Source organism: Dama dama, chromosome 2 (assembly GCF_033118175.1).
Source record: "Dama dama isolate Ldn47 chromosome 2, ASM3311817v1, whole genome shotgun sequence".
NCBI lineage: Eukaryota > Metazoa > Chordata > Mammalia > Artiodactyla > Cervidae > Dama > Dama dama.
The window spans coordinates 47808194-47832607 of record NC_083682.1 but is presented as its reverse complement, the minus strand read 5'-3'; positions in this window follow the sequence as shown (position 1 = coordinate 47832607).

The following is a 24414-nucleotide window of genomic DNA, read 5'->3' as shown; positions in this document are numbered from 1 at the left end:
ATCATCAAAAAGCAAGAGAGTTCCAGAAAAAACATCTATATCTGTTTTATTGACTATGCCAATGCCTTTGACTGTGTGGATCACAACAAACTGGAAAATTCTTCAAGAGATGGGAATACCAGACCACCTGACCTGCCTCTTGAGAAATCTGTATGCAGGTAAAAAAGCACCAGTTAGTGCTGGACATGGAAGAACAGACTGGTTTCAAATCGGGAAAGGAGTACATCAAGGCTGTATATTGTCACCCTGCTTATTTAACTTATATGCAGAGTACATCATGAGAAATGCTGGGCTGGAGGAAGCACAAGCTGGAGTCAAGATTGCCAGGAGAAATATCAATAACCTCAGATATGCAGATGACACCACCCTTATGGCAGAAAGCGAAAAAGAACTAAAGAGCCTCTTGATGAAAGAGGAGAGTGAAAAAGTTGACTTGAAATTAACATTCAGAAAGCTAAGATCTGGTACCATCACTTCATGGCAAATTGATGGGGAAACAATGGAAACAATAGCAAATTTTATTTTGGGGGGGCTCAATAATCACCGCAGATGGTGACTGTAGCCATGAAATTAAAAGACTCTTGCTCCTTGGAAGAAAAGCTATGACCAACCTAGACAGCATATTAAAAAGCAGAGACCTTACTTTGCCAACAAAAGTCCATGTAATCAAAGCTATGGTTTTTCCAGTGGTCATGTATGGATGTGAGAGTTTGACTATAAAGAAAGCTGAGTGCTGAAGAATTGATGCTTTTGAACTGTAGTGTTGGAGAAGACTCTTGAGAGTCCCTTGGACAGCAAGGAGATCAATCCAGTCCATCCTAAAAGAGATCAGTCTTGAATATTCATTGGAAGGACTGATGCTGAAACTGAAACTCTAATACTTTGGCTACTTGATGCGAAGAACTGACATGTTTGGAAAGATCCTGATGCTGGGAAAGATTGAAGGCGGGAGGAGAAGGGGATGGCAGAGGATAAGATGGTTGGATGGCATCAGCGACTCAATGGACATGAGTTTGAGTAAACTCTGGGAGTTTGTGATGGACAGGGAGGCCTGGAGTGCTGCAGTCCATGGGGTCACAAGAAGTCAGACATGACTGAGTGACTGAACTGAACTGAACTGATACTGACCCTTGTGTGGTGATACATCATTGCAGTTTTGATTTGTGTTTCTCTAATAATTACTGATGTTCAGCATCTTTTAATGTATCCTTGGCCATTTCTATGTCTTCTTTGGAAAACTATTTAGATCTTCTGCATATTTTTTGATTGGGTTTTTTTGTTTTTTTGGCATAGATCTGCATGAGCTGTTTGTATATTTTGGAGATTAATCCCTGTCAGTTATGCCATTTGCAAATATTTTCTCCCATCCTGGAGGTTGTTTTCTTGTTTTGTTTTGTTGATGGTTTCCTTTGCTGTGCAGAAGCTTTTAAGTTTAGTTAGGTTCTGTTTGCTTCTTTTTCTTTATGTTACTCTAGGAGGCGGATCAAAAAAGCTCTTGCTGCGATTTATGTAGTTGGGACTTTTGATCCGTTGTGCCTTGCTGCACATCATAGAAGCCCAGAGGTGAACAGAACTTATATCCTCGCTAAGCAGCAATGAGGCAGAGTTAGTAAATGCTCCAGTTTTACCAGGATACACCAATGTGGTCAAAAGAGAGCTGAACTTCCACTTTCATGTCGACCTGTACACTATACCTTCACTGAGTGACTGCCTGCAGAAAAGAAGAGAAATAGGATCCAGGGTCTCACAACATAATACTCAAATGATAGAATACAACCAAAAAATCACTTATAACAAGGATCATCTCAACATGAGCGAGAAAACACAGTCCATGGATGCTGTGATGACACAAATGCTGGCATTAACTGACAAGGATTTTAAAGCAGCCACCATAAAATGGGCAACTAATACCATTCTTGAAACAAAAGATAAAATAGAAAGTCTCAGCAAATAAATGAAATATATGATGAGAATAAAATGGAAGTCTCAGAATGGAAAAAATATAATAATGGATGTTTTTTAAAGTCCTCCATAAATAAACATAAAAAATGAGTCCTCACTGGACAGACTCAATAAGAAAATGAATATGACAGAGGAAAGAGTCAGTAAATATGAAAACAGGAAAGAAAAATGGCTCAGTCTGAAAAAAAGAGAGAAAATGAACCCCATTAACAGTATGAACAGTATGAACAGAACCCCAGGGACCTATGAATCTGTAGTAATAGATCTAACATTTGTACAATCAGAGACCCAGAAGGAAAGGAGGAAGAGTGGGACTCAGAATATTTGAAGGAGATAATAATAATTCATACTTTTTTGAGCAAGACATTCCTCTTTTATATTTGATTTTTTAAATTTCATTTTATATTGGATTTAGTTGAATTATAATATTGTGTTAGTTTCACATGTACAGCAAAGTAATTCAGTTATACACATACATATATCTATTCTTTTCCTATACGTTACTAAAGTTTCTTGAGTAGAGTTAAAGCAGTAAAAATTTTCAGAGTCCTCCTATCAGAGTTGTTGTTGAGCCGCTAAGTCATGTCTGACTATTTGAGACCCCATGGACTGCAGCACAACAGACTTCCCTATCCTTTACCATCTCCGAGTGTCCTCAAATTCATGTCCATAGTTGGTGATATCATCCAACCATATCATGCTAAGTCGCCCTCTTCTCCTCCTGGCCTCAATCTTTCCCAGCATCAGGGTCTTTTCCAATGAGTCGGCTCTTTGCATCAGGTGGTCAAAGTATTGTTGCTTCAGCTTCAGCATCAGTCTTTCCAATGAATATTCAGAGTTGATTTCCTTTAGGATGAACTGGTTTGATCTCCTTGCTGTCCAAGAGACTCTCAAGAGTCTTTTCCAGCACAATTTGAAAACATCAGTTCTTTGGTTCTCAGCCTTCTTTATGGGCCAACTCTCACATTCATAGATGACTACCAGAAAAATCATAGCTTTGACTATACAGACATTTGTCAGCAAAATGATGTCTATGCTTTTTAATTCACTGTCTAGAATTGTCATTGTTTTTCTTCCAAGGAGAAAATGTCTTTTAATTTTGTGGCTGCAGTCACCATCTGTAGTGATTTTGGAGCCCAAGAAAATAAAATGTTATTGTTTTCACTTATTCCCCTTCTATTTGCATGGAGTGATGGGACTGGATGCCATGATTTTAGTTTTCTGAATGCTGAGTTCTAAGCCAGTTTCTTTACTCTCCTTTTTCATCCTCATCAAGTTCTTTAGTTCCTCTTCACTTTCTGCCATCAGAGTGGTATCATCTGCATATCTGAGGTTATTGATATTTCTCCCAGAAATCTTGGTTCAGCTTGTGATTCATCCCACCCAGGATGTCTCATGATGTACTCTGCATGTAAGTTAAATAAGCAGGGTGACAATATACAGCCTTAACATACTCCTTTCTCAACTTGCAATCAGCCTGTTGTTCCATGTCCATTTCTAACTGTTGCTTCTTGGCCTGCATACAGGTTTCTCAGGAGGCAGGTAAGACTGTCTGGTATTCCCATCTCTTTAAAGCTTTTCCACAGTTTTGTTGTGATTCGTATAGTCAAAGGCATTAGTGTAGTCAATAAAGCAGAAGTAGATATTTTTCTGAAATTCCCTTGCTCTATCATCCAATGGATGTTGACAATTTGATCTCTGGTTCCTCTGCCTTTTCTAAATCCAGCTTGTACATCTGGAAGTTGTCAGTTCATGTACTGTTGAAGCCTAGCTTCAAGGATTTTCAGCATTACCTTGCTAGCTTGTGAAATGAGAGCAATTGTGCTTTAGCTTGAACATTCTTTGGCATTGCCTTTCTTTGAGATTGGAGTGAAAACTGACCTTTTCCAGTCCTGTGGCCACCGCTGAAAATTTTCCATCATAGTCATCATACTTTTCATGTGTATCCATAAGAAAATATGAATAGCAAAAAGCTGCAATGAATTTAGTGGTGCTTTTAAAGTATATCTGTATTGTATTATCACAATTACCTTAGACATTAGTAAGCACAGGTGTATGTGTGAAATATTTCTTCAACCTTCCAAACAACACTTGTTTTATACCATGGTTTGCAGATCTCATGACATAACTCTCTGACTTCTAAGGAGGGTCACTTGTTCATTCATTTGTTCATTCATTCAACAAATACTGTTCCCTTTCTCTGGCCCACATACTAAGAAATGTTGTGTTACTGTTCCTTTTCTCTGGTTCACATACTGGGAAGTGCTGTGTGATGGAGAGATTTCTTCACCGGACATTGCTGTTTGACAGCTGGCCCAGCACTTTCCACTCTAGGAAATATCTCTTCTTGTCACAGGCCAGCATCAGCTTATCAGAGTGTAGCCTGCAAATCTGACAAGGACCGAATTGGTCTTTTTCAGTTTTGTTTTTTGAAGTTCTATAAATCTTCCTGTATTAGAAAGCCATCTTGAAATTTGTTGTTAAATGTTCCATAAAAAATCTTACCTTATAGCTGGTTTTTGGTCTTGGTTGTCACAAAGTCCTACTTATTTAACTATTCACCAAAATTCCAATCTCATTCTGAATGGATCTTTTTGTCATGGAACTACCTTCTAGTTCCCCATGACAATTGCTGCTTTGGCTGTTACCATCACTGTTGTATGGAGAAGGAAATGGCAACTCTCTCCAATATTCTTGCCTGGGAAATCCCATGGACAGAGGAGCCTGACAGGCTATAGTCCATGGAGTCACAAAGAGTTGGACGTGACTGAGTGACTATACAGCAACAATCCTTGTTGTAATCAATGTCTTAGTAATGACCATGTGAATTACTGCTAAATGAATTGGAAGTTTGGATGAAAGGAACTTGTTTCTACTTGAATTTTAGGCCTGCATCTCATTGTTTTCAAGTTTTAAATATTTTGTGACATCTTGCTGTGTTGACCAAAATGGCAAAAGTTCACATTTCTATTCCACAACTCATTAACTACTAAGTTAACAATTCAGTACAGTTACTAATTAACTAAAATTTTGTGAAAATTAAATGTGATGTCAAAGGATAATTTTCAAAAACTGATGAGAGATATAAAATGAACAAAGATTTTTATTACATTTATCATACACCATGAATTACAATGCAGTAAAGAAGTGTTGAAAGAAATCTGCAAAAACTATTCTATGTATTGGGTTGTTAGAATAGGTAAAAGGAGTCCGGAATGGCTGTGGCTAAAAGACAAGGAAGGGAAAAGCCCACGAAAATAGAAGAAAGGAAGGTCCGAGGAGCGGAGTGAGAACCTCAGGTAAAACAAACAGCCCTCCTGGCTAGCCCAATTTACACTGGGCAGGCACAGGGGGAGGAGAAAAAAATGTATAAAAAGAGGAGCCAAAATTGGGCCGGTGGCTTCTCTTCTCTTAGTGTCTTCTGGGTCGGCCCACCCTCACGCCTCGAGGATGTATTTCCCTTTGCTTTCTAAATGAAACTGAGCTGTAACACGGAGCTGTAACACTGGTCCGTCCGAACGTCACTTCAAATTTTTGTTGTGACAAGAGAGAAACGAGGAAATTACAAACTCCTCCAACATATGCATAGAGCAATAGTTGATTTTATTTCAACAGTGCACATCTAATTTACATTCCCTTAGATAAGAATTGTTTTCATTGCTGTCAGTTTGCAACAAATTAACTTCTATCTCCACAGTTATAAAATAGCCTAAAGTCCCTTATGATGGAATTACTCATGATGGAATTAAACAATTCCTGGGCCTTCAACCTTTTATTACAAGGATATCTAGTTACCTCTTGCCCATTTCAAAGTCTTAAATTTTTCTCTATATTAATAAAATCTATAGTTTAGCCTTAGCACAGTTAAGGAAGGCAGAATAAAGGACATATCTGCTGATGTTACAGAGGAAGAAATTACATTTCTTTTATGTCTTGTGCTTAGTGTTTTTAACAACTAAAAATAATAAAGCAAACAAAAATATCAATAACTGTGAGGAAGACATTGTAAATATTAATACTAATTTCACTTTAGTTATCCAAAATACAAATTTAAAAAATACAATAACTAGTAATTAAATGCACAATAGAAACTTGTGTGTTTTGCTTATGCACAAAGGGCATAAGCTCCATCAAATGAAAATAGAGATTTTTTTAAAGATGTGAAATTATTCCGGTCAATTCCTTTTCTCTTTAATGAAAGAACATGTATTCCCATGTTAGTAAGTCAAGCCACAGAAGTCTGGGAAGATGAAGTGGGAACACAGGTTGTTCTTTAATGTAAACAGCCTAAATGTAACATCCAAAGGAATCTAAAAGCAATTTCCTTATTGACATTTGGTTGACTTACTTGATTTAAGATTAATTTATTCTTCTGTCTACAGGTTTGAAGCATTTTAATTTTCAAACAATAGTTTGTTTAGCAAGCTTTAATTATATATTCTGGAAAAAAAAATGTTGTTTAGTCATGTCCAACTCTTTGAAATTCCATGAACTACAGCCAGGCAGTTTCCTCTGTCCACAGAATTCTCCAAGCAAGAATACTGGAGTGGGTAGCCATTCCCTTCTCCAGGGGATCTTCCCAAATCTGGGATAGAGCCTGTGTCTCTTGCATCTCCTGAAGTGCAGGTAGACTGTTTACCATCTGAACCACCAGAGCATTCCCTTACTAAGTGCCTAAAACCACACTAAGTAGTTTTATCTGCTATCATTCAATACTATGAAAAATACTACAATTAAATCAAATTGTAATCAGACCTTCCTTAGATTTCAACCATAAATGAAAAGTTAAGATCAAAGCAAAACTGCTGAACTAAACTGGTAGGAAAGCTAAGTGGATAAGACAGCACTGGAAAATGGTCACTTCTTGGGCTTGGATTCCAAAGACATCAAGAGCTAAGCAGTATACTCTCCTGTGGCACATTTATGCCTCAATACAGATTCACAAGCCTCACAGAATTCTCTGTGGAGTTCACACAAATATGACGTTCATTCACTTTTCTATAACTGTGACAAAATAGAATTCCAAACCTTATCACATTAATTTTCACTACCTGAATCTCACCCCTAGCCCCTCCTTCCCTACTAGACTGAGTCCTTTTGAGGGCAAAATATGTGTCTTGTGCTTATGTAGGCACCATATACATGTTCTTAGCACCTAGAGTGGCTAGCATAGAGTAGGTACATGAAAGGTTTGTTGACAGGTTAAAAGAATGAAGAAATAATAAGTTGATTAAAAAAAAAAAAACAGAAACAATTAGAGATTTTTCCGAGTTATCAAAAAAACTGTGGGATCTGATGCCATCTCTTGATAGTGTCAGACCTGGATTGAATTATGGGACACCCTGTTGGCATCTAGAAATTGTTGAGTGTGTGGGAACCCACCCCCCAACACACGTATGTTTTCGAGCAGGGTACTAGAATTATATTAGCAGGGCTTCTCAGGTGGTTCAGCAGTAAAAATTTGCCTGCCAATGCAGGAGACATGGGTCCGATCTCTGGGTTGGGAAGATCCCCTGGAGAAGGAAATGGCAACCCACTCCAGTATATTCTTGCCTGGGAAATCCCATGGACAGAGGAGCCTGGTGGGCTACAGTTCATGCAGTCACAAGAGTCAGACATGGCTTAGCAACCACACAGCAGCAGCAGCCTCAGACAGTCTGACCACAGGGAGATAAAACCTAACTAGACTGGCAAAAAAACCATCTTCCTAGATGATCTTCCTTGCCATAAATTGATATACTGTGCCCTGCGTTTACGTACCAGTCTTTATAATACAGCTTTGTTAGTGTAATGGAGCAAAACTTGTCATCCAAAAATATCTCTTTGGCATGTGGATTATTTCCAGTTAAAAACAATCAAGGCCCAAAGACTCAAGATGAAACTTTACCCTTCTCCCTAAATGTCTAAAAGAATTTAGAGAGAGGACTTGTTTCAGTACACAGCAATCACTAGAGATATCTGCAAAGAATATGGGCCAGTTGTGGTGGGGGAAACTTTGCCTCTCCCTCTTTTTTAAATCAGTTATTGAATCAATTGAATCTTTCCCTGTAAGAACAAAAGTTTTTTTCAAATCTTTTAGCCACCAGTTAAATGATCAGGTGAAAAACTTTAGATAGGACTCTGTCATCAAAAATAAATTCAGTTGGAACTTCCCTACTAGTCCAGTGGTTAAGAATCCACCTGTCTGTGCAAGGGGCACGATTTGGCTCCCTGGCCTAGGAAGATTCCATTTGCTGTGGGACAGCTAAGCCTGGGCACCAAAACTACTGATCCTGTGCTCCAGAGCTGTGCTCCCAGCAAGAGAAGCCACCACCACGAGAAGCCACACTCAACCATAGCAAAGAGCAGCCCCTCCTCATTGCGGCTAGAGAAAGCCACATGCAGCAATGAAGGCCCAGAGCAGCCGGAAATAAAATAAATTTTAAAAAATTAAAATTAAAAAAATATATACAGTTCTATGAAGCAGCTCAAGATCTGAATCAAACTGAAAACAGGAAGGCACGGGATTGAAATATTATTTTAAGAGCCCCTCTCACCCCCAACTGTGAGTCACTCCTTGGGCTGAGGGAAAGGAGGGCAGGAGGCTGGGCTACCATCTGAGTGAAGCCATGGATGGGATCAGATATGGTTCTGATAGTGCCCCATTGTCTCTGTCTGGCCTAGCAAACATTTATTTGCCAAACATTTACTTTTCCATCTCCATGTTAATTGCTTTCCTCTTCTTTGAGGTCCCAAACCATAATCCCCACCATTGTCTTTGGCCTTTAGCTGAAGATGGTATTTAAGATGAGAGCTTCAGCGATTTTGGTAAGTTACTGAGTTTTCCTGGGTTTCTTCCAGGTATACACGTTATTAAACTTTTGGGTGATTTTCTCCTGTTAACTGATCTCATGTCAAGTTAAGTTTTAGGCCATTCAGAAGAACTTAGAAGGGTAGAGGTAAATTTCTTCTTCCCTGATACTAGCATGTATCAGCATCTCAAGTTTAATCAGCTCTCAGACCACACCCAGAGAGAGCCTCTGAATGCCAGACCCTCGTGAAGGTGGGTGCTCCTGGAGACAACTGGCAGGCCTGGCACCTGGGGCCTCTCCTGGAAGCAGTCTGAATTCCCAATGCTTCTCCTTTATGGCCTGTGAATAGCAGAAAATGGCCGTCATGAAAGTGCAAGAGATCATGCAGGGAGTGGTAGACGTAATGGGAGCCAGGGACAGGCTTCTGGGCACATCACAGGGGCAATCAAAAAACAAAAAGGAGCTCAAACAGAGCTGAAAGCTCCATTTAGACAATGGAGAATTTCTAGAAGAAAGTGGCCAACAGTCTAACATTGCAGGAGTGCGATGAAGGTTGAGCAGAGGCCCCTGGCTTTAGCACCTGATTGTTCCTCACTAGGAAGCACAGTGCTTTGAGCACGGCGGAAGATGAAAGTGAGTGAAGAGTAAAGCCGTGTCACTGCATCTAGGGGCGTCCTTCACGGAAGCTGGCTGGGAAGGGAAGTAAGATAGGTGAGGTGCAAACTAGAGGAGGGTGGAGAAGTTTCCCTGGACCTTGAGGTTCTCCCCTAATTGCTGCCAGAGGAAGAGCTTGTCTGGGCTGCAGCTCCCACGAGCCTCCAAGTCTTCTCCCTGGGGTTGGGGTGGGAACTGTATCTTCGCCACTCCTGCAGCACCGGAAGGGCACTCACAGCTCCAGGGTGGGTCTTAGCTAAGCTCTTCTTTGCTCTCCGTTTGCTCACTTAGGAATATAATTGCCCCCCCCCCCCTCCTTTTTCAGCTTGCCTGTGCCAGCTTCATTGTGGCATGTAGGATCTTATTTGTAGCACGTGGGATCTAGTTCCCTGACCAGGGATCATACCCAGGCCCTGCCTTAGGAGCTCAGAGGAGGTCCCCAATATAGTTGCCTTTTGAACCAACTGAAACCATTTATTGCTTAAGGAAACAAGTCTCCTGACAGCAGATTCTTGTATCAGGAGCCTGTGACTAGTTCTGGGTGCCTGGGTCACAAAGGCTGGAGTTCTGCAGCCCCACACTCACTTGGCTCCTCTGTGTCAATCCTTGTCTCCCTGGGCTTATGGCCAGTAGACATCTTCTCTGTTGATTAGGGACAGTGTCAACCAGGAGCTGACTTTGGGCCAGGTGGCCATGGGTTTGGATTCCCCCCTTGGAGGGGCGACAGGGCAGTACCCTGACGCATGATGTAATGAGCGTGAGTGGCAAAGAAAGCTGTAAGCACGGCAACATTCTCTTTTTTCCTGGACACCATTTAAAGTTTATTTTCAAATGTCTGTGTTTAACATGATCTCAAGGGCCTGTGAAGAGAACCAAGAAGAAATGAAAACTTATACCCACACAAAATCTTTTACATGGGTGTTCATAGCAGCATTATTCATAAGAGCCCCAAGATGGAAACAATCCATATGTCTACCAACTGGTGACTGGGTAAATAACATGTGGTCCAGCTGGCTCTCTGTATTCTTGCTTGTGACCCCTTAGAGGGCTGGCTAAGGGAATTGAACATCCATGGATTTTTGTGGGGCCTCCTGGAGCCAATCCCCTGCAGATACCAAGTGACAACTGTATAACCCTATGATGTAGAATATTACTTGGAAATAAAAAAGAATGAATTACTGAAGTATGCTACTTACAAGGATGAACTTTGAAAATAAGTGTGCTAAGTAAAAGAAGTCATTCATCAAAAGTCACATATTCTATGATTTCATTTATATGAAATGTCCAGAAAACACAAATTCACAGAAAAAGGAAGCTGATTGGCTGTTGCCTACACCTATGGGGATTCAAGGGTTGGAGAGTAGATAATGATGAAAGTTTAAGGTTTTCTTTGGAGAGTGGATAATGATGAAAGTTTAGGGTTTTCTTTTTTGGGGTAATGCAAATTTTTTTTTTTTTTTTTTTTTTTGCAAATGTTCTAAAGATGACTGTGGTAATGGGTGCCCAGCTCTGTGGATCTACTGAGAGCCTCTGAATCCTACACTTTAAATGGGTGAATTGGATGGTATGTGAATTATATCTCGATAAAGCTGTTGGTAAATATGCCAGTGGAGAGGCCTCCCAAGTAACTCAATTTTGGCCTGCAGTAGCTGAGGAGTCCCAGGATGTGAGCCTTTCTGGGGAACGGTATCCATGATGGCAGGCAACTTTGCTCTTTGTAAAATCTCTGATGAATTACTTTACTTCTCTGAGTGTGTTTTCTCCTTTGTGATCTGGGGATGAGACTAATACTGTCCCTATAATAACATAATACATGTTATTTACAATGCCAGGAAGGTGGAAAGATTTGGGTAAATGTGGGCTAGCACTATTATCAGTGAAATGAAGATAATAATACAGATCTCACAAGGTTGCTCTGATCCCAGAATGAGTTAACGTGATGAGATTACTTAACACTGTGCCTGGCACATCAACAATGATCAACAGATGGTAGAGAGGGAGGGGAGGTTATCATCGTGATTGTTGCTGTTATGATTTTAGTGTGATTCAGGACTAGGAAGGGGGAAGGATGGGGAAAGAACTTGAAAATCTCAGTCCTCACATGCACACATGATTTTTAAATTAACAAAGAACCTAGGTTGTCTTTGGTTTTAAATTACGGCTCCAGCATCACCCAGCCCTCAGGGTCGTGGACTATGGTTCTTCCTGGTGCCTCAGGCAAGGCTAAGGAGCTTCAGCGATGAAGGTGCTTCCTGTCTTAAGAGGTACTGGGCAGGAGCAGGGAGATGGAGGCTGACAGGGACCCTCCCTGACCTCATCTGGCTCCCAGTAGACCAGTAGAACTGCTCTGCAGACCACAGGGAAGTCAGGGTGCCCTTGGGCAGACCTGCTCAGAGTGGCTTTGAACTTGACCGAGGAGCTCTCCAAGGTGAGGCGGACTCTCTCCTGATGTTGCCTCCCTATTCCTCCTGATGTGGTTTAGTTTTGCTGGTTTGTAGGGATTTGCTTTGGTTTTTACCTCTTCCTTCATTTTCTCTTTATTGCCTGATAGCCCAGTTCCCTGGTGAATTACTTGTTAGAGAAACGGCAAGAGGTTCTTTCTTGACCTCTGGCTCCCAAACCTTCATTACTCTCCTCTGTCTTCACTCCAATGCCTCTGGAAGGAGCCGTCAGAGCCAAACTCTTCTTCCAGAGGGGGCAGAGTCACACTGTTGGTAAGGATCCTGGAGGGCAATGTCCTGAGATGCTCCTGTAGATATGGGACTCAGAGATTCTAACCTTTTCTAGCTCCTGATATGCATTGCCAAGGCTTTCCTTTAAGAAAGTACAGGTATTTCAGGGCCAGAAGGATCTGGAGAGATCAGCTTTCCTGCCTTCCCATCAGTCCTGCCTCCATTTGCTCTTATGTAAGTCTTGCCCCATACCTCCCAATTTTTTTTGGGAGGGGGTGGTGGTTCATACCATATATCCAATGCATGTGCAATTCCTATTAGTTTCAACTCTCAAAATCTGCTCAGCTCACATCTGCTGCCTTTTCACTAACTGCAATCACACTAGTCCATACCACTGTCAACTTAAAAAGTAGTCAAAACCTAGAAGTTGAGAGTTATGTTTTACTTGGTGGAAACTTTTAGGACTCAAGCCTGGGAGACAGCTTCTCAAGAGACCCTGAGAAAACTGCTCCGAGGAGGTGGGGAGTGGGGAGCAGTCAGGTTATACAGTTAAGTTTGCAGCAAGGGGCAAGTAGTTTGAACATCAAAAGATTATTGTTAATTAAGGAAAACCAGATATCTCAAGTTAAGGAATTTAGGGAAGATGTAAGAGTCTGGGCTTACTGAAATCATTCCTTTCATAAGCATCTCAGTTATCTGGGGCCAGCCTCTTGTGATCTGATATTTTACATCCTTAGTTCCTTGCTCACTGTAGGGAGTGGCAACAGCTTGTGGTGGCAGTGTGAGGGCTGCCGGATAGCAGGCACTGTTCTTCCTGGGCTCAGAAATTCACATTTGGAGGGCTGGAATCACAGATGGCTGTGATTCCTTGTTTATTGATATGGCAGGAAATGCTCTATTTCACACCACCAATTCTCATTTGGATTTTTAAAACAGACTTATCATGAATCTTTCTGTGTAAAAAAATTGTAAGCTGAAACCTCAATAAATAAATAGAACTCGAGACTAGAAGGGGGAGCTGCCTCACCCTGTGACCATCTCAGAGCCCGACAGGAAGAAGAAAGATTCTTTTCTGGCAATGACTCTGCCAGTGAAAAGCCATGAACTAAACCAAGGTTTACTAGAGCCCTTCCAACTTCTTTTTCCTCTCTCTAAAAGACTTCTCCTTCCCTGGCTGTAAGGGTGTTTGCACATGGCCCTCCAGGGTTGCAGACCCTGAACTGAAATTGCCTACTGAGTCTGAATAAACCCATCTCTGCTGGAGAAATATCCAGCAGTCCATTTGTGTGAGGTCAACACTTGCATCAAGCTTGCTTTCCTAGAGTCAATCACCCTCAGAAGCTCTACGCAGCTCTTTGCAGGAAACCACCCTCAGCAGGAAGCCCTTTTCTTGTCACTTGATCATGAAGCTACATTGGAACTAACTTGTAAACCATGCTCTACTCTTCTCTGGCCCAAGCACAGTTTCCAAAACTTTTAATCACACAATACCTTGTCTAACTTGCTGGTTCTTTCTGTAAGATCAACAGAGTAGAAATGAAGAATTAGTAATTAACCGATGACCAGATCTTTTCTCTGGCTTCGCCTCCATTAATCTCTCCAACAAACTGGGTGAACAAGATAACATCTAAAGGATGACCACAAGGAGTGGACAGTCCTGCACACAGTGGCTGGTGACAACTCCGACCCCCTCCAATTCCAATGATTACCTGAGGCAACTTCCCTTTTCCCCTTTAAAAACTTTCATGGCTGAACAGAGCCTTCACAGGTGGTTTTTGGGAAGCAGTGAGTCTACTCCACCATCTCCCCAGGTGCCAACATTTTGATTAAAGTCAGTTTCCCTTCTGCCATTTGTGAGTATGTAATTGATTTTGTAAAAAGTGAGGAATAGGACCTGATTCATTTGGTAACATACATTAAAAACATTTATCATTATGAAACCTATCATATAGGTTTTTATCATATGAAAGACAGCATATATGATTTAAAGAATAATCATAAAATGAACACCCCTACTCACCCTCCAGCTTAAGAAATAGATTTTTACCAGCATTCTAGACATCCCCTATATTTCTTCCCAAATTGCATTTCCCTGTCTCCCCTCAGAGGTAACCTGCATCCGGAATTTTGTGTTAATCATCTTTGCTTTTTATTTTGTTAAAAAAAGTATCCCTAAATAATAGATCAAAGAATTATTGTTTGTTTTGGACTTAATCATTCTACGAATTACTTCATTTTTCCAACTTATATTTTTGAGATTCAGCCACGGTGATTCATCTGAAAGCTTAAGTGAGCTCATGTCCTTCGCCTGTTCAAACACTCTCAGTGGCTGCCCACAACAGTTAGGAACTAAATGTAGCCCCCTTTCTTTCCTCAGAAGGTCCTACAAGACTGGCTCTTGCTTGTTCCCCTGCCGCATCTCTTATACTCCCCTCTTGTTTGCTCGGCTCCAGCTGCAGTGATGTCTTGGTTCTCAGTTATTCCAGGAAGCGGGACCCCTTCCGGGGCCCACGGGTGGGCTCCTGTCTAACACTTGGAAATGAACTGTCTGAGGAGACACACCCACTGACAAAGACAGAGGTTTTACTAGGGAGGCGCCAGTGGGGGAAGAGAACCCAGGAGGAGTGCTCTGCCCCGTGGCTTGCAGTCTCGGTTTACGGTGATGGGATGAGTTTCCAGGTCATTTCTGGCCAATCATTCTGACCCAGAGTCCTTCCTGGTGGTGTACGCATTCCAGTGAGGAGGGTTCTGGGAGGCTGGTAAGACACATGGTGTCTCCTTTTGACCTTTCCTGAATTCTTCTCTTGTTTTGGCTTGTTAGCTCTATGTTCCTTACCAGGGCCTCCTGTCATAAAATGACTCATGCAAATGGTTATTACGGTGCCTGGTGGTTTCAGGCAGTTTCCCCTAACAGTTCCTACCTCAGAGTCTCCTCATGGGTGGTGGCTCCCTCTGCCTGGAATTCCCTTCCTTCTCTTCATGTGATTTGCTGCCTTACTTCCTTCTGTTTTCAAATGTCACATCTCAGAGGACCCCTTCTTAATTTATTCTATTTTAATGTTTCCTGAAATTCTCTTTACTAGCTATCTCCTTACCTTGATTTATTTTTACTTATAACAATCACCATTTGTCCTTACATTATGTGTTAATTTATGATCAACTTCCAGGCAATCACTTGTCTTGTTCACTTATCTATCAGAGTCTGGCGGATATTAAACACTCAATAATATTTTTGTATTAATAAATAACTGAATGAATAGATAAGTGAGGGGATGGGAAGACGCATAATCTCCATTAGTTCACCCTTTCAAATCACCCAAATATACAAACAATCTAAATTTACACATTGTGCTTGCTTTGAAAATGCAGTTTTAGGACAGATACCTACTCCTAGCCCAAGGTCCACCCAGTGGAGCTGTGGCGGTTTCTGTAGTGTAAGCCCTGCACTTGGCTTTTCCTTCTGTAAAGCAATTGCCTGGTTTAGGCTCTGATCACGGTGGCACCCACTTCAAAGAGGCGATGATTTCAGAAGGCTATTGCCAATAAGCACTGTTAGGGCTCACAAGGAGCTCATAGCATATAGTTAAAATATGGCCACTGTGGTGACCTGACCAACAAGGATGATGTCTCAGTGGCCACATCACCCTGTGGGCATCCTGCCTTTTCCTTAAGGTGATACCCTGTTTTTCCCTGCTGGTGCTGGTTTCTCAAGACTGCCTGACCACCCGACCATGAGACCCCTTCCACTAGTGACCACAAGACCCCAGCTGCGGGCTAAAGATAAACTGAGGCCCCGCCTTCCGGGCACAGTTTCCCATGGATAGGGAGTAAGAAGGGTTGGCTGTATAGAGAGCATTGCTTTCTCTCTAAAGCCAGTCACCTTCTCTCTTTCTTCCTGTAATAAAGCCTGGCTGCCCGGCTCGCTCTCTGCTCTCCTTTTCTCCGTGCTCACCTTCCTTTTCTGGAGCCGAAACCCAGGAGGGAGGACCCACCGTGGTGGGGGCGCTCCTCTCCTGGGCCCACCTTCAGTGGTCCCCTCCCCTGGACTTTGCCAAGGATCCAGGATGGGCCCCCGGGTGGGACCCTGCTGGACTGACATACACATGCCGGCTCTCACCTTGCGGCCGCAGGGATGAGTGAAGTCCTGCTCTCTGGGATGAGTGAAGCCCTGCTCCCTGGGGTCCTCTTTCTCTGGTCTGGGATAGGAAACCCTGGCGCAAGGCGGAGGATCCCGCGGCCCTTGGGCCCTGGCCTCACTCTGAGATGGTGGCACCCGTTTCAAGGTGGATCCTGTCGCTATCCAAGAAGGCTGTGAGGACGTGGCCGCCTTTTCTCTCGGGACTTTCTCCTGGTTTTTCACTCACTCTGGGTCACCCTCCCTCCCTATTTGACTGTAATGGGAAATTCTCCATCCCAACCTACAAAATCTATCCTTTAGGCTGCCTTCTCCAAAACCTAAAAACCGTGGGTTTTCAAGGAGGAATAAGGCCAGACTGACCCACACAACACTCTAACCCGGTCTGGCCACAACGTCGACTGGTCCCGGGGCCAGAGAACGGAGCTCTCGATCACAGCACTTTGCAGGAGCTCGGTAACCTCTGCCGCCGCAGTGCAGGTGGTCAGAGGTGCCTTGTGTTCAGGTTCTCTGCGCTCTCCGCTCCCAGCAGGCTCTCTGCACATCCTGTTCCACCTCTCAAAGACTTTGAGCCCACTCTGGGCTACATCCCCCAGTACTGTATCACCTGATCCCTGTTTGGATGTTTCCTCCTCTTCTTTTGGCCCTTCTGACCACAGTGCACCTCCAATCACCTCTAATCCTTTCACAGCAGACCTGGTCCCACAGCCCCCACCTTACCTCCCACCCCCCACCCCCCCCCGCCCCCAGGCCGCTGCTGCTTCCGACCCTCCCCCACGCCTGTGTCCCAAACGGGCTCTGGAGCTTCCACTCCACCCATTACTACCAGAGTCTCAAGGCCCTGTCCAGTCAGTCAGTTCAGTCACTCAGTCATGTCTGACTATTTGCGATCCCATGGACTGCAGCACGCCAGGCCTCCCTGTCCATCACCAACTCCCGGAGTTTACTCAAACTCATGTCCATCGAGTCGGTGATGCCATCCAACTGTCTCATCCTCTGTCGTCCCCTTCTCCTCCCGCCTTCAATCTTTCCCAGCATCAGAGTCTTTTCCAAGGAGTCAGCTCTTCACAACAGGTGGCCAAAGTACTGGAGTTTCAGCTTCAGCATCAGTCCTTCCAATGAATATTCAGGACTGATTTCCTTTAGGATGGACTGGTTGGATCTCCCTGCAGTCCAAGGGACTGTCAAGAGTCTTCTGCAACACCACAGGTCAAAAGCATCAATCCCGACCTCCCTAAATACCCTCCTTATGGCCTTAAAGAAACAGGACCTTGAATACCTCCCCGCTCCCCTCCTTCTCTTGAGAGGTGGCTGGTACAGAAGGCATGGTTCGGGTATACATCCCATTCTCTAAATACACCTTTCACATCATACACTCACTTGCGGACATCTGGAAAGAATAAGGGCTTCTTTCTACAAAAGGATCCCCCATAACTAATGTCCCACTTATACATCAACTCCTAAAGGCAGCCACTATGCCAACAGAAGCCGGCATCATACATTGTCAAGATCACCAAGTAGCCTCAGACCTCACCTCATAGGGTAACAATGCTGCTGCCAGGGAGGCAAAGCAAGCCTCACTCCGAACCTGCTCATCAGCTCGTAGTAATCCCTAACATAAACTCCCTTTATCACCCTGAGGAAAAGACATGGTTATTACAAGAGGGAGCCCAACTTCAAGGAGACTGGTTACAAAAGCAAGGCCTCTACGTCCTTCCCCAATCCCAGGCCATACAAATTCTTACAGATGTTCATTGAGCTTAACATATAGGCACTAAACCTCTCCACCGCCTTTTAAGACCTCTTATCACTTATCCTTACCTCCTTTCACCCCTGTGGCAAATCACTCGCTCCGGTACTTGTGTTCCTCCGTCTCGCCCCAGGGAGCTCTAAGCCAATTCCCGCGCTCCGCACACATCAGGCACAAGGTCACATACCAAGAGAAGACTGGCAGATCGACTTCACTCACATGCCTCCTACACATAAAATAAAACTCTGCTCCCTCTAGCGGTCACCTTTTGGGGGTGGGTTGGAGCTTTTCCTACAAGGTCAGAAACTGCCTCAGAGGCAATATAAGTTCTTATTCGAGAAATCATCCCTCGCTTTGGCCTCCCACTGTCTCTCCAATCTGATAATGGACCGGCTTTTGTCTCACGAATCACTCAACAAGTAGCCCAATCTCTTGGCATAACCTGGAGGCTACATATTCCTTGTAGACCTCAATCCTCAGGAAAAGTTCAGTTCAGTTCAGTTCAGTTCAGTTGCTCAGTCATGTCTGACTCTTTGCAACCCCATGAATCGCAGCATGCCAGGCCTCCCTGTTCATCACCAACTCCCGGAGTTTACTCAAACTCATGTCCATCGAGTCGGTGATGCCATCCAGCCATCTCATCCTCTGGTGTCCCCTTCTCCTCCTGCCCCCAATCCCTCCCTGCATCAGGGTCTTTTCCAATGAATCAACTCTTCACATGAGGTGGCCAAAGTACTGGAGTTTCAGCTTCAGCATCAGTAGAAAAGGCCCGTTCAATTCTCAAAACACAGCTAACTGAACTTTGTCTTGAACTACAGAAGCCAAGGACTGAACTCCTTCCCATGGCTTTGGCTGGCATCAGGGCTGCTCCTTGGCTCCATCTTTTCTTAATCCATTGGAGCTCATGCATGGACGCTTTTCTCTCAGGTCAGTTTCCTACTAAGAGTCCCTTAATGGGAGATTATCTCCCCTCCCTTAACCTTATTAGGCACTGAGAGAACTTTCAGATTGCTGTCTCCCAAAGCCTCATTAAATAAATCCTCCTGAATTGACACATACCTGGGGATTGAGTTTTACTTAAGACATAAAGATTTATAGCCTCAGTGGACCGGCCCTTTTGAGATCATCTTAACCACACCGACAGCCGCTAAATTGGCAGGTCATTCTTGGTTTCATAGCTCCAGGTTAAACCGGGCCCCAGGAGACTCTCCATCTCTGACAAAAATTATTCCCCACCCGGACGTCCCTCACTACACCAGCACCATCCTGGGACCCAGCAGGCTCCAACTGGACCGAATCACTGAAGAAGTGGAACGCCATAAATAACCGATACTGACAGCAAGAGGGACGATCAGATGCATCAGTTACTGGCTGGACCGGGACTCCCTTTATGGTAAGTAAAGGAATAGGACTCGATTCTGTATCCCCCGTGATGGACTCCTGTGAAGAAACTCCTCTTTTGCTTCATTTATTTCCTTATGGTTTCCATCCTTTGGGGCCCTCTTTTACTGTAAATTTGTATGAACTCATTGCCTACTTTTCTATATATAATATCACAAAACCTCACTTTTTCACAAAATCTCGTAATCACTGGTCACTGATCTTTCCACACTTCTTGATTTTATTACTGATCTATCGTTACAGGGAGACTTAATAGACTTTACACCCGTACAAATTAATTTTTACACCTGGGCCCTTATCCTCATTGTTTACTCCCTTTAAATATGAGCCACCACCTCACGATACTGATCTGAATCTCTCTTCTATACATCCATCATGCCCTACCTAATTCTCATTCTACCCCAGATTTAACTTACCTTTTTAAAACTTTAAACCTAACCTATCGTTTATGTAATACCTCAAATCCAACCCTGGCTAGTGGTTGTTGGATGAGTTTGTCCATCTCCTTGCCATCTGGATCAGCCCAACCTGTCTCCACAGATCAGTGGAACCACATAAACACTTCCCTCTACTGCACCCACAGGGGAGAACCCCTCTTTTTGCCCTATATACAGTATTTATACTCAACAGATCAAGTCAACAATGCTGATGAAATGTTGCTGTCCCTTCTTGCTGACCTGGCTTCCATCCATATCAAAGTGGCTATAGGAGGACCTACCACTCTGATGTCTGTTTACAGCAGTAGGCTCCCTATGCTCTCTTAGACACGACTCTGTAAATAACTCACACCCACATCAGGCTCTATACCATCGTACTTCTGTAATCACACCACACATCCCACCTTTCCTTTGGGCCTCGCTATTCACCGTGTCTCGGGAGCTCCAGGACACTCCGCTGCTTTCTCAGGAAGGTTTCCTTCAGCCTATGACAACGCCAGCCCTCTCGTAGGAGCCACATGAGCTGGCTCCTTGTCGGTCTGGGAGGCAGCTAACAAACACCCAGAAGATTCTTATTTGCTATTGATTTCAGTTGCTGCCTCCTTACTCCTGGAATATTTTTCTTATGTGGAACTACCACTTTCTTATGTCTTCTGACTAACTGGACAGGGAGATGTGCCCTGGTATATCTAGCCCCGGATATCTCTATAGCTCCTAACAACCAGACCCTCCCTATCCCACCAATCCACAACCGACCCAAATGAGCAATTCAATTCATTCTCTTATTGATAAGCTTAGGAATAGCATTGAGGATCAAAACAGGGAGTGCAGGGCTCACGACCCCTTTAAACTACTATCAGGGTTTCTCCAAGGATCTTACTGGAAGCCTAGAAGAAGTAGCTGCTGGCCTTATCACTCTCCAGGGCCAACTAGATTCCCTGGCAGTTGTGGTCCTTCAAAACAGAAGAGGGTTAGACCTTCTCACAGCAGAAAAAGGAGGCCTATGTCTTTTTCTAGATGAAGCCTGCTATTTCTACACCAATAAATCAGGTGTTATAAAGGAGGCAGCAAGGAATCTGACAAATAGGGCCTCGAGAATATGTCAACATCTCAGTAATTCATGGGAAAACTGGTTAAGCAATTGGGGTTGGATGCCGTGGGTCCTACCTTTACTGGGCCCCCTTCTCATATTAACCCTCATTCTGACTTTCAGCCCATGTCTAATGTGTCTGTTTTCAAAGTGTCTCCAGGATCACCTATGAGTCTTCACCAACCAGACTGTTCATGAGCTGCTTCTAACTCGCTCCAACTATCAAAAGCTTCAAGCCCACTCAGACTTCCCTTAACCCACGTTCCAGCCTTTTCTTATCTTACCCCATGATGTCGCCCCAAACCAGGGTGAAGCAGATACAGAAGACTGACCTTCGGCCCTTAGCCTATATCAAAAAGGCTGGAATGTCAGGGCTCACAAGAGGCTCATAGCGTATAGTTAAAATATGGCCACTGTGGTGACCTAACCAACAAGGATGATGTCTCAGTGGCCACATCGCCCTGTGGGCATCCTGTCTTTTCCTTAAGGTGTTTTTCCCTGTTTTTCCCTGCTGGTGCCGGTTTCTCAAGACTGCCTGACCACCCGACCATGAGACCCCTTCCACTAGTGGCCACAAGACCCCAGCTGGGGGCTAAAGATAAACTGAGGCCCCGCCCTCTGGGCACCGTTTCCCATGGATAGGGAGTAAGAAGGGTCGGCTGTACAGAGAGCACTGGTTTCTCTGTAAAGCCAGTCACCTTCTCTCTTTCTTCCTGTAATAAAGCTTTCCCTGCCTGACTGCCCAGCTCACTCTCTTCTTCTCCGCGCTCACCTTGCAAGCGCATTGGCCACCACTGGGCCGGACAGAGCCAGGACACAAGCCTCTTGCTGCCTCCCTGAGGCTCCTTTGTTTTAGAGATCCCGGTTGTTTTAGATAACTGGTTATATGAACTACTTTTTTTTTTTTTTTTTGCTTACTTTTTCTCTCTTACAGCACTACAAACTCCCTCTCTTCTGTTTTAAATTTGCCAATAAAGACTGAGTCCATGAAACCCTAGACCCCTGACCCTCATCCTAATAAAAGTAGGACCCCAGGCCTGTTCCTACCCACCCACCCCCTTGACCCCTGCCCCTGCAATCGCTCCTCCCCCAGCCCCCCCCCCCACCCCTCTCCCCTCCACCCACTCCATCAGCCGCCTGCCTTGTATACGCCAAGACTTGTAAGTAATGCATTCTTTTTTTATCTGAAGCTTGCTAATACTTATTGCTGAAGGATGTCTTGCAATCATAATAAGAATCACAAGGGTTGGTCCAGTAGTGATATTGAACTGCAATGAGGAGAAGTCTGTGGGGAGCTCACTGGGCCCAGGTGGGTGCTTCCAGGCATTTCTAGCCCATATTTCCTGTATTATTATCAATAGGCTAAAACTAGCACAAAACAAATATATGCTGCATGGTGTCAGGGGCCACCACATACACATACTAGTGATGTTGGAATAGCCACTTCTCATTACTCCCTAGAATATTTGCTAGAACATTTACTTGTCCTTTTCCCATTAGTTGCACAAAATAGAAAAATGCAATCCAAACTGGCATAAAGAAGGAAAAAGATTTGTTGGTTTGTGTGCCTGGAAAGTCTAGCAGAAGAAAGGCCATCAGCCTGCCTGATTCAGCAGCTCAACAATTTTATGGTCAAGGGTGCACTTTCCTCTCACTTTTGTCTGCTCTGCCACCCAGAGTATTCGTTTCCTTCTCAAGAGCATCCCAGTAAGTTGGAAGCTGCCTGATTTCTAACCAAAGACTTGCAGGAGGAAAGGCACAGCTTCTGTCTCAGCATTCCACCTGGAACCCAGATTAGACTAGACTAGATCACTTGCGGAAACTGACCAAGGTGAGGACAGTCTCATGGTCACAGGCACTGCTCAGCACTCAGGGTCGAGGCCCGCTGCAGGCTGGAGGGGAGGTTAGTCTCCCCAAGTAAAGGGTCTGCAAGGCGCGGGGCTGGAAACCGGAGTACTGTAAGCAAGAAGGGAGAGGTGGCTAGTGCTGGATAGACCCTCCAAAAACGTCTACCAAATCGCCCATGGACACTGTATGGGAACTGTGAGGTTAAGAGCTATCAATCAAGAGTGACAAAATGAAACCAGGAGTAGAAGTGGAATAATGCTGGCGCTGCATGTTGTGAGCATTTCTTTTCTTAAAAAAAAACTTTTTATTGAAATATAGTTGATATACAATGTTGTGTTAGTTTCAAGTTTGCAGCAAAGTAATTCAGGTGTATTAATATATATATATACTTGTCCTTTTACTTGTATATATATATATATATACACACTCTTTTCTGTACATTCTCTTCCATTACAGGTTATTATAAGATACTGAGTATAGTTTCCTGTGCTATACAGTAGGTGCTTGTTGATTACTTCACATATGTAATAGTGTGCATTTGTTAATTCCAAAGTTCTAGTTTATTGCTCCCCCACCCTTTCCCCTTGCTGCTGCTGCTGCTAAGTCGCTTCAGTCGTGTCCGACTCCGTGTGACCCCATGGACTGCAGCCTACCAGGCTCCTCCGTCCATGGGATTTTCCAGGCAAGAGTACTCGAGTGGGGTGCCATTGCCTTCTCTGCCTTTCCCCTTAGGTAACCATAAATTTGCTTTCTATGTCTGTAAACCTATTTCTGTTTTGCAAATCAGTTCACTTGTGTGTGTGTATATATATATATATAATTTCACATAAAAGTGATATCATGCATTTGTCTTTCTCTGTCTGACTTACTTCAGTTAGTATGACAATCTCTAGTTGCATCTGCATGTGTGCTAAATCCCTTCAGTTGTGTTTGATTCTTTGGAACCCCTGGACTGTAACCCTCCAGGCTCCTCTGTCCATGGGATTCTCCAGATAAGACTACTGGAGTGGGTTGCCATGCCCACCTCCACGTGATTGATCTTCCTGACCCAGGGATCGAATCCCTGACTCGGGCATCTCCTGCATTGCACCACTTGGGAAGCCCCTAGTTGCAGGTATGTTGCTGCAAATGATATGATTTCATTCTTTTTATAGCTGAGTAGTATTCCACTGTGTACACACACATATATACATATACACACCACATCTTACATATCAGTTCATCTGTTGATGAGCACCTAGGTTGTTTCCAAGTCTTGGCTATTGTAAATAGTGCTGCTATGAACTTTGGGGTGTGTGTATTTTTTTGAATTACAGTTTTCCCTGACATATGCCCAGGAGTGGGATCACTGAATCAGGAAAAGGATATGTCATGCAAATAGAAATCAGAAGAAAACTGGAGTGAGCATTTCCTTCTAGAGCTAAAGACAGTCACTAAATGTGAGGGCCTGTTCTTTTTTAGAAATCCTTATATAGGGGAGTAAGATCTGAAATTCTGCTGGGTCTGAGTTTGACCTCTTCCCTTGGCTGGGTAGTTTTCTCCTGGGCTTAAAGCAACTTGGCAGAGAGCAAAGAGAAAAAAAAAAGCACTAGGCTTCCTGGGGGCAGCACAGTCTGTGATGCTGTCTGTGTTGGCTGATTTGCATTCCCAGAGCATAGAGAAAATAACAGCTTG